Source organism: Balearica regulorum, chromosome 23 (assembly GCF_011004875.1).
Source record: "Balearica regulorum gibbericeps isolate bBalReg1 chromosome 23, bBalReg1.pri, whole genome shotgun sequence".
Taxonomy (NCBI): Eukaryota; Metazoa; Chordata; class Aves; order Gruiformes; family Gruidae; genus Balearica; species Balearica regulorum.
This window is the reverse complement of record NC_046206.1, coordinates 4,842,083-4,852,808: the sequence shown is the minus strand read 5'-3', so window position 1 is coordinate 4,852,808 and position 10,726 is coordinate 4,842,083.

Genomic DNA, 10,726 nt, shown 5'->3' with positions numbered 1-10,726 from the left:
TTCCTCGGGACCGCACTGGTCCCCAGCCACCCGCTGGTTAGGGACGATGCCACCAAGAAGGTGGGGGGGACAAGGAGCGGGGTGCTGGTGCCTGCCCAAAATAACTGGTGCTGGGTGCAGCACAGCCCCTGCAGCACCACCTCCACGGACACTGCAGGCGCTCAGGATCCATGGTGGAGGATCCAGCAGCAGGATCCAGCCCACGCTGCCAAGCGAATTGAATCTGTGCCTGCTTTCTCAGCGCTGCTGCTCCTGCTAACAGACTCCCTGAGCTCCAGGCAGCTTCTCGCCTCTCCCTCGGCCTTATCAGCTCATGAAAGAGGTGATGCTGGAGGTACCTCTCTGCTCCATTCCCAGCTGGGGCAGCACTATCGTTCTGGTGTCAAAACTGAAGTTGGCAGCGGCGGGGAAGGCTGGCGCGAGATGGTTTAGTGATGTGCTGATGAGGCAGCAGCTGGGCAGCAGCACATGCGAGGGCAGGGTGCGCAGGGACAAGCTGGCTCCTGGCAGATATGGCCAAGAGGACCTGCCGGGGGAAGGCACCTTTGTGGCCAGGGGCTGCTGTGAAACACCACGGACTCTCATCCTGCACGGCTGACGCAAGACTGAGACCAACTCACAGCTGAAAGCAGACCTGGGCACGGTGGCCTGAAGGTCCCGCTCCTCAAGCAGGCACCTGTGGGCGAGCCGTGCTGGGGTGCAACCTGCTCTTCTTCCCTATGCGTGCCCAGCACACGTGCCAGGATGTGCCTCAGTTTCCCCTTGCTGTCAGACATTGCCTACCCTCCTCCGGGAGCTGGTCCCAGGGCGGCAGAACCTGCCGAGCCTGACCCATCTGCGAATCCTGGGACCTGGTCGTTGCAGAGGCAGCAAACGGCTGGCTCCTGTGGGTCTTGGCTCCAGCTTGCAGCCCCCCGTGAGGGCGTTGTGCCCCGGCCCGGCGTTCAGCCAGGCTGTGCATTGAGAGCGAACTGACGCCACGCTGCTGCTCGCTGCCAGCACGTGGGGTGCAGCCATGTGCTGCGCAGCCATTACCCAGGCAATTAGGAGATGCCAGCTGGGCTTTGTGGCTATCGGAGAACAAACCAGGCCACACAGCTCCCCTCGAGCTCTTGGGCTCCTCCTTAGCCAAAGCTCAGCCCTTCCCACCTACCCGGGCTCCCCATTGCATCTCTCCGGGGTCCCGCTGCTGGACCTGCCATGTTACCCGCGTTTCTGGGCTGATACAGGGTCCCAGGCACTCGGGATGGTGGTCTGGGGCAAGGAGGGACTCTCCTACCACGCTGAGGATGCCGAGGGCTCAGCTGGACCCCACAGCCGAGAACCCCCCACGGGAGCCCGGCAGCTCCAGGCAGGGACAGCCCGCTGCTCTGCCCTGCGCCCGGAGCGTGTCCCAGCCTGGAGGACTGTGGGGGTCGGTGCTCCGTGGGGAATGATGCTCGGTGAGGGATGCTGCTGCCCGGTGAGAGCTGCTGCTGCCCGGCGAGGGATGCCTGGCCAGGGATGCTGCTGCCCGGTGAGGGATGTTGGTGCCCGGTGAGGGATGTTGGTGCCCGGTGAGGGATGCCCTCGAGGGATGCTGCTCCCCGCCGCGGCCGCGGGCTCCCCCTGGCGGCCCCGCCCCGCCCGGACACCTCCCCGCCCCCCCCCGGAGCCCCCTACATCCCCCGGTCCCCCCCCCGCCGCCCTCCGCCCTGCCCCAAGCTCCAGAGCCCCGTGGGGGTGCAGGCCGGCGGCACCCCCCTCCCCATCCGGCCGAGTCTGTTTAAGCACATTCAAATCATATTTCAGAGAGGATTAATTAAGGCTTTTGTACCTGGGCGCTTCCCGGCATCCTAAAGGGACCCGACGCGCCAAGGACGAGCGGCTGCGCCCCGTGTCAGTGCGCACCCCTGCTTTGGGCTGCGAGGATGGCCCCCTCCGTCGCAACACGGCGACTGCCGCAAAGCTGAGGACCTCAGGGTTTTTGTAACCCTCGAGTTTGCCGCCATCCCCTGCAGAGACCCCTCGGATGCACCCAGCACCCAGCCCAGGCCCCCGCTCAGCACCCGCCTGCCGGGGGGGGCCACCGCCGGTTTGCAGAGATTTTTGCCTCCAAATGAGTAAATTCGATAGGAATCCGGGGGGCAGGCAGGGAGGGAGAAGAGTTACTGTTTTCTTTTTTCCAATTTGATCTTATTAAAACTTCATTCAAAGAAATAGGCTTTTCATCTCAAATCTCATGCAAGTTTCATGGCACTGCAGATGGCGGAGTGGGAAAATGCCCGTCGGAGAATTTAATAACAGGACCTGGCCCTTAAGCCTGCTCCTCACCGGGGAGGGCTGCACCAGCCGGCCGGTGGCCCTGCTGCCTGCCCAGAGCACCCCCCCACGCTGCCCAGCACTTTAAGGGCCGTCCCCCCGCTCCCACCCCCTAATCGCTTTGCTCACGTTCTTCCTAGTTAAATCTGCAGCACTCTCGCATTAATAAATCCCCCTCCGTGCGCCAGATGTGGGCTGCCAGCATTACCCCACCGCATCGCCGGCCATTAGGAGATCAGCGCGGCCGGGCCGTGTCCTGCTGTCACCCCTCACCACACAGCGTGCCTCAGTTTCCCCCATCTCGAGCAGGGATTGCCCTGTTGCTCTGCTGGGAAGGGGAGACAGCGAGCGACGAAGAAGCGGCGGTGGCATCGCCGAGGCCTCTCGTGGGACCTGGTTATCAGCGCGCTAAGCGGTGCGGGTGCCTGGGTGCCTCAGATGTCTCCCGAGGACAGCAGAGGAGCCTCCCACCCCGCGGCAGGAGGGGAGGCTGCCTCTCAGGCTCAGTGGGAGCGGTGACTAAACAGCATCCCCAATACAGTCATTAATAAACATCGATGCCGCCCGGGTGCTGCTCGCCTCCGCGCCGTGCGGAGCCCTGCTCAGCATTGCAGCAAGGTGCTGACTCATCACGGCTTGCGGGGAACCAGCTCCCTTCGGCTCCAGCCTCTCCCCCCCGCCAGCCAAGCAGGGACGGGGGCTCAGAGAGGCTGCGCAAACCTCTGGCCTGGTGCAGGGGAGCCCACGGAGGCCTCCTCTTTGTGCCCGGCTGCTGCAGCAGCCTCGAACATCCTTAGGCAGCTGCAAACATCTAGTTTCCTGCGCAAGAGGGAAACCCAGTCCGTCCCCCAGCTCATCGCCCAGAGGCGGGTACGGAGCAGCCGGGGTCTCAGCAGCTGCCCCGCTACGCAGTCCTGCTGCCGTCCCCCCGTCACGGCTGTGAATGTTGGGGTCACCTACCATAAACTGCCTCTCCATAGCTCAGCCGCTCTGCAGGGCAGGGCTGCGCCACGGCCTCCCTGCACGGACGCAAAGCTGGGGGACGCGGGGCATTCGGTCAGAGCCTGCCCGCAGGGATGGGGCGCAGAGGTACCCCCAGTGCCGGGCAGCCGGAGCTGGCGCATCCCCCGCTGCGAGGCAGGAGGCAAACTGGGGGAGATGCAGAGCTCTGCTGAGCCGAGCCAGACATCCCTGCGGCCGCCTGGGTGACAAACCCCGAGCCAGGTGCCGCTCTGCAGCCTGGCAGATAACTGCACACCCACACCCGCTGCACTGGTGCTGAGGCCACCCTGGACCCCACGCCCCAGCGCCCAGGGGTGCCGCTCTTTAGCCGGAGGCACGCAGGAAGCCTGCGAGGCACCGGTGTGCGGTTGCTGCCCAGGGGGAGCGGGGGGGGGCTCAGCACACCCCGAACCCCGGGCTGGGGTCCCCCGGCACCCCCTGCCCTTCCCGGGGGGGCGTCGGGGACCGCCTCGGCTCCGCGCCCGGCTGCGAGCAGGGTGGCCGAGCCAGGAGCATCTTGCCACAAGAGGGAACCCCTGGGCTGGAGAAATCCGTCCTGGAGGTGCCTCACAGCTTGGCACCCACAGCCCCTCTTTCCCGAGAGGGTGTTTTGCCCAGGAAAGGATGCTCTCCTCTGGCTCAGCCCGCTAGCAAGGGGTCTTGGACCCCTTCTTTCACCCCAAACTACCTGCAAGCAGCTCCCGTCCCTCCCCAGCTCACCCTGCCCCAGGGACGGTGTGGCCCCACGGATACACACCCTGACCCGGTTTTTGGTTCGCAGAATTCCTGTCTCTGACCTCCTTTCCCCAGCTGATCGGATCCGAGGGATGAAGGTCAGGCAGGACACACACACCAGACGCTCGGGATGCGGGGAGCGCTTAGCCGAACGAGGGAGCGTAGCAGGGCAAGGTTTGTTAGGCGCCTGATAGTACCACAAGACAAAGGCACATATTCTGCGTGGGTGGATCAGTCAAGCAAGGACAGCTGGGACACTCGTATCATCACAGTGAAGGGAAGCCAACAGGATTTCCAGGAAAAATGTAGCTGGCCTGGCTCCGGTTGCCATCCTGTAGCACCCACACGGCTTATCAGAAGCAGGCTTTGCGTCCCGGCAGGACTTGTAGCACTCGGGAGGGAGCCCGGGGTCCTTTGGTGGGGCAGAGAAAAGAGCCACGGAGCTGAGCACAAGTCCCTGGTCCTGCCATTCAGCTTTATATCCCCAACGGCTCTCGGAAGCCAGGTCAAGCTTTGTGGCCATTGCTCTCGTGCACGGACGTGGATCTTCCCTTCCACCTCTCCGAAGGCTCCAACCCCCTGGCAGAAGAGCACAGTATTTGGGTTGGCTGCGTGGCTCTCCAAACAACGGGGCGGTTCCAGGCTAAAGCTCCCCGTGGTGCTGTTAGCAAGAAGCCCACGGGAGTGTCTGTTTAGGTACAAGTATCGAATAAACTCCAGGCCGGGCAGGCTCCAGCACTGAGCCCAGCTGACCAGAGCCTCAGCCAGCAGCTCAGCACCTGCAGGGTCCCCCCACTTGCGGGCTGCTCGCTGAGCTCCCCGACGCTGGCGTCTGGCGGGAGCATCACTGACACCTCGGTGACAGCCGCCTGGAGGGGACCTGGGCAATGCTTCATCACGTGGAGCAGCAGCACCAAGGGGACCAGACAGGCAGGTAGAAGCTCTGCTAGGTTAGTGCTCAGAGCTACCACGGCGTTGGGAAGGTGTCTGTCCAAAACCCCGGGATGAAAAGATTTCTCTCTGGCTTTAATCTGCGCAGAGGCACTTTCAGGAGAAGGAGGAACATTCCTTGGAAGACAAACTGGCACTAATATATTAGGAGAAGGCTGGGGGATGCTGGGGAACCTGTCTGCCCCACGGGGCCAGAGATGCTAGTACCAGGAGCAAGAGAGAGAAAGGCAGGGAAAGGGGAAGAAAGATGCCAGGATGATGGAGAACAGGGGCATGGACCAGCAGGATTAGCAATGATAAACTTGCAGCTAAACTGGGTTTATGTCAGCATGTATTACCCGAGAGCGACAGGAATGATGGGCTTGCTCATCTGCCATTTATAAGTGGCAAATTCTCCCTCCATCCTGTTTACTATGAATTAGCTGGCATATGTCTAATCGTCTTTGCAAGCGCAACTCAACGGGCAGAGATTAAGGCCCTGCTCCTCCTCCAAACCAAGCACTGCACTTCACTGCAAGGCAGGAGGAGAGCGCTTTTACCTGGCTGCTCAAGGACAGCGGGGAGGGAGGGTAGGAAGGATGGCACTGTGCTCCATGAGGAAAGTCCTCCCTGTCCTCACGGGCCTCCAGAAACACAAAGCCCTAACGCAGCCGGGCCGCAGACCTGTTCCTGCTATCTGCCCAAGGCGACGAGGCAGCGGACATCATGAGACGAGCCCTCCTCTCTGACTGCTTCTGATCGCAGGGCATGGGGCGCCCATCACCTGGTTAACTCAGCAGGTAGATGGGGGATAAAGAAATAGCACTAACAGGTACCTGAGCGATCAAGAACCAAGTTCTGACGCCTTTCCAAGCAACCTACTCTGCTCGAGCACAGTTGCCAATCCAGAGCCCGACGCAGTACTGATTTCCGTGGAAGTCATCAAGAGCCATTAAAACCGGTTTTAGGTGCGGAACCTAGCGCTGTCTGCCGGAGATACGCAGAGGAGAGCCAGGATGGGGACGCCGCAGGCACTTATTAAACAAAAAAGCAGCGCAATAGGCGTGTGCGTGCGTGGGGGGGGTTGCATGGCTAACTGCTCGCCCCAGGGCATGTGTTGTTTGGCGAGCAAGGTGCTGCCTGGGTGGTGGGAGACCCTTGGCTGACACGTCCACGGCTAGTCAAGCATGTCAAAACAACCTTGGAGAGTTCAGAAAATTCAGCTCGCAGACAAGACCGCTCCACCACATCAGCATGAGCCCTTGGAGCCAGAATAAACAGTGACTGAGGAAGAGAATGAGCAAAGGTGATTACAGGGGGATAAGTTTGCTGGGAGGCAGTGAGAGGCACCACAAAAGCAAGCTGTTCTTACCTGCACTATATGGATTTGAAGACCTGACTGCCCTCCTGCCATGATGCTGAGGAACCAGAGCAGCTCCTTCAGCCCCAGGGCATCAGCAGCCCGGGTGCAAGATCAGGACTGCGGGAAGCTCCAAGCTTTGCAGGACATCCTCACTCTCCTTAAGCAAATGTTTTTCCCTCTTTGTCCCTTGGCGTTTTTCAAGAACAGAGATAAATTCAACAGAGCATTAGCTCTAACAGTTATTACCATGTTTGTGAAGCAGCATCTAGGTGGGGTCAGGAGAGGGAGGAAGCATCCCCTTCCTACTGACAGTCAAACCTTGCTTCCACAGCCCAGGCAGGGGAAAAGGGAGTAGTATCCATCTCCTCCGCACAGCCCTGGCCTGGGGAAGCTGCACTTGCTATTGCCAGCGACGCGTCCGGTAGCGTTAAGACCTGAGCAGGGTCACCAGCCTGAGCGCCCGACCTGCTGCTCTGCGAGTTGGTGCCATCTCCCGGGCTTGGCTTGGCAAGGGAAGGGAGCAGTGTAACGTGATAATGACCAGCTGGCCTTGTAATCTGCAGCTCCAGTTTGCTGGGGGATGGAGCAGGAGAGAGCGGACTTGGCTGTGAACAGAGCTACAGGAAATCTGCAGCGCGATGCAGGCAGCCCGAGGGGTGCTCGCTGCCTAATGGGTCAGCCAGATGCTGTTTGGTCATCAAGGAGAGAAAAGGATTGCGCGTCCCAACCACATGCGACGGCTCCCTCGCGCCTCTGTGCCGCGCTGGGGCTGCCGGCGGGATCACAGCTTCCTTCCCGGCCGAGGATGCTGAGAGCCAGGTAGACAGCGATGCTTGGGCAGCGCGGTGCTGGGAAGCCAGGGAGACCAGGTTCCTACTCGGAGAACCTGGTTCAAGGCCATCACTAATCAGTATCGCTCTCGTCTCCATCCCTGGACCAGCACAGGGTAAGCGAGCTCGACTCGGGGATCCGCAGGGGTACAGACTGCTCCAGGCCACGAGCGCTCACTGTACAGCTTGGAGACAGCTGCAGGGAGCTCTGAGCAGCCACAGGCTGCAGGACGAGAAGGCAGCTGTGTCCGTCCCTCGGGGGTCTTAGCTGGCTCCTTTATATAGCTGGTATCCCACCGCGCTGCTGCAGACAGACCCCCTGAGGAATGCAAGCCTTCCCCCCTCCATCCCGCTCTCTCGGGAACCGTGCTGCTGGGAGGTGAAGGGCAGCGTGTTTATTTAGCAGGAAGGTTTCTGTGCACGGCCAGTCCCCAGCGCTTACTGCCTGCCCTGCTGACCACAGACGTGAGAGCCCTTGTGAGCAAAATATCCAGAGAAAACTGCCTCTAATTAGAGGGTGGAGTTAAAAATATCCGTAGTCCATAAAAAGAGGGAGGCAGACAGGGAAAAGGCACATGCCAGTGTGACTGACGCCCTGGGAGGGAGACGAGATTAGGGGCGACTCAGCCTCACACATACAAATGATTCAAAATAGATGAGCATATGCCTGAGCAATGAACTAGGGAAAAACGATGGGACTGGTGTAGGAGTGGGGTCGTGGTCTGTGACACCAGGGAATCAACAACTTGTCTAGACTACAGCAGACAAAAAAAGAGATGCTCTCTTCAGCTTGGAGTGAGTGAGAGGCACGGCAGCGTGAGTGCATCCATAGAAAGCTGCCCTAGCAGCAGAAGCAGCGCGGAAGAGGGAGGGAAGCTGGCCAGATACCTGCGTCTGTTCCCAGAGCTGCTGAGAATGATCTTGGGTAAATGATATATCTGCAAAGTGCTTTGAGATCCTCAAATCAAAAGTGATACGTATAAATAAGGGAGTATCGTTTGATCTGCAGAGCCTAAAGTCACTCTAGAAACTCTTCAAGATAAGGCAGGACTTTGCTCTAGAGACACTTCAGATCGTCTAGCAAAACCCTGTGTGCTGGCATTTGCCCCCCTGAGCAAACACAGCGGCCCACAGCCCTCTTCTTAACACGGAAGAAAGTTTCTCTTCCGTGCTGAACGAAGCCGGTTCCCTCCAGGGCTGCTGTCCTCCCACCGGGGCAGCACGATCAGACTCTTGCACTGGCTGCGGTGTCTGCCAGACCCTCCTTCTTCACAGGGCAGCAGAGCAGCCTGCCATAATCACAGTTTCAAAGTTAAAGAGCTCTGGAGAGAACCTAATGGTGGGGACGGGTCCAGATGGACAGCCCTGAGGACACGGACAGGGACAGGCTGCTCCTCCCGCACGCAAGGTATGTCACAGCTCGTTGGCAGAGCCCTTGGAGCCCCGGTGCCTCAGATAATAACATTCCTGTCTGCCGTGTGTATTGCTACTGAAAACCCATGGTGACAGGCACAGCCTGTTATTACAGGTTTGAGCAGCTTCTTCCCAGCAGGGCTTGAACCTCAGTTTGGGCCTCCAGGCACTACAAGCATCAAGAGGATATCCATTTTCTCTGAGTCGCCTTCAGCTGCTTTCGGATCCCAAACACTCGCTGTACAACACGCTCCGTACAACCTTTAGAAATCCCCGAGGTGGTTTGGGTTTTTTCCCGGTTTAGTCCTCGGTCACCTTCCCTCCCTTTTGACAAGTGCCAGGAGCGAGGCCCCCCCCCCCCGCCCCTCACCTTATCCTGCACCTCTCCCCTGCCACCATCACCGCTTGGGCTTGGGCTGGGTCGTGCAGCACCTTCTTCTCCATCACTCCCCACCACAGGCCTTCGCTGGAGCCGGGGAGGGCTCCTTGGCAGGACACGTGCTCCATCCCATTTATCCTGCAGATTCCTCTTCTTGTATTGAGCACGGATGGGAAGCTCTTCAGAGAACAAAGAAATCTAAGGAAGAGGCAGGTTTATGCTGCCTCTCATCATGCCCGAATACATCCCCGCACTACACAGGGCTGCTCTTTGAGCATATTTTATTCTAGTTACTTGTTTCAACATTAAATAATGAAACGGGAGCTCCATTTGTGTGTGAAAATCAATGTTTTATACTGCGGCGCTTTGCCATCCTGGTTTGATGAGCGCTACGGTTCTTGTATAATATTTATTGTGACTCCTTTCGCTTGTTGAGTTTCACATTTCGAATGGCTCCTCAGTGGCGACGGCAGATTAAAAAGCAGAACCTTGCCGTAACAAAACTACAGAGGCGGCATAGAGAGAAGAGCTGGCGCTACTCGTATCTGCCTGATACAGGCGACTGGCGTGTATGTCCCGTGCGGGGATGTATATACAAGATGATGTTCAAGGTGTCATGCCCTGGCGTTATCCGCTGAGGTGACATTTGCTTTGCCAGTTGACTTCAAACCTGGCCTCTGTCTGCACTGATTATTCACAATCACCCCCTCGATGCATGCCCAGGCTAAGCTCCAGCAGCCTGGAGGGGGAAACCGAGCCTTAGAGGGGCTCCTTCGCACAGATCCAGCTCCCCTTCGAGCGGCCCAGATGGCTGGGGGAAGCCGGCACACCGCAGCACCATCCGCCTGCCGCTCTCCCAGCACGGCTCTTCCCCAGTCCAGCGTGGACAGGCTGAGCCTGGTTTCCAGCGGGGCCGGCGGGTGGAAAGCCCACAGCGCAGGGTGCTGCGGACCATTTGCAGGTCCGCGTTTCACCCGGCCGCATAAACACAATTTAAAAGGCCAGAAGCGTGTAAGGAAGCCTCCCGCCCTTTCTTGTTTGCGCTTTTTCAGCTCTATTCTTCCCTGATCAGGCTGCTGCTGGAAGGAACCTGACACCTCAGTGAAGACACTTTATCGCTGATTATACTCTATGTCATCATATCTTACATCTCCTGTCATTTCAGTCCAAGTGGACTGAGTTAAAATGACTCCTTACTCAACAGGGACCAACCCAAAGATCACTGGAGTCAGGTTTTAAGCCAGATAGTCTTATTAGGCGACTCCTTCCCCTTCATCCTCAGTGAAATGTCCCATCTGGCTATTAGAATTGATGAGAATCTCTGTATTAATTTCACCAGGCTCAGATCAGCCCTTTAAATCTACTCATTAGCATCTTGAGTTAGATCTGCTACATTATCAAGTTAAATACATTTTTACATCCCTTAATTTCTACCAGCTCCGCCGAGCTGGTTTACAGAACAGAGAAGAGCTCGGCTTTCATTCCAGCCGCTTGATCTTCAACAGCCTCTTAATTACATCCCCGTCACACGCTACTGACAGTCGGTGACGCGTGGACCAGCATTAACCCAGGCTGACTTGCTGAATTCGGGACGAGTGTCCAGCGCTTATAATTCTTCTTAATCAAAGAAAAAGGTTCTGGGACACTTTTGAGGACCACACAGCAGCTCGGGATGCTCTCTGTTCAAAGCCACTTTTTAGGGCAGAATCACTAAATTAGAGCCTGTGGCTGTATCAAACAATTTGGTACAGCAGGAGGACTCGGGGCAGCTCC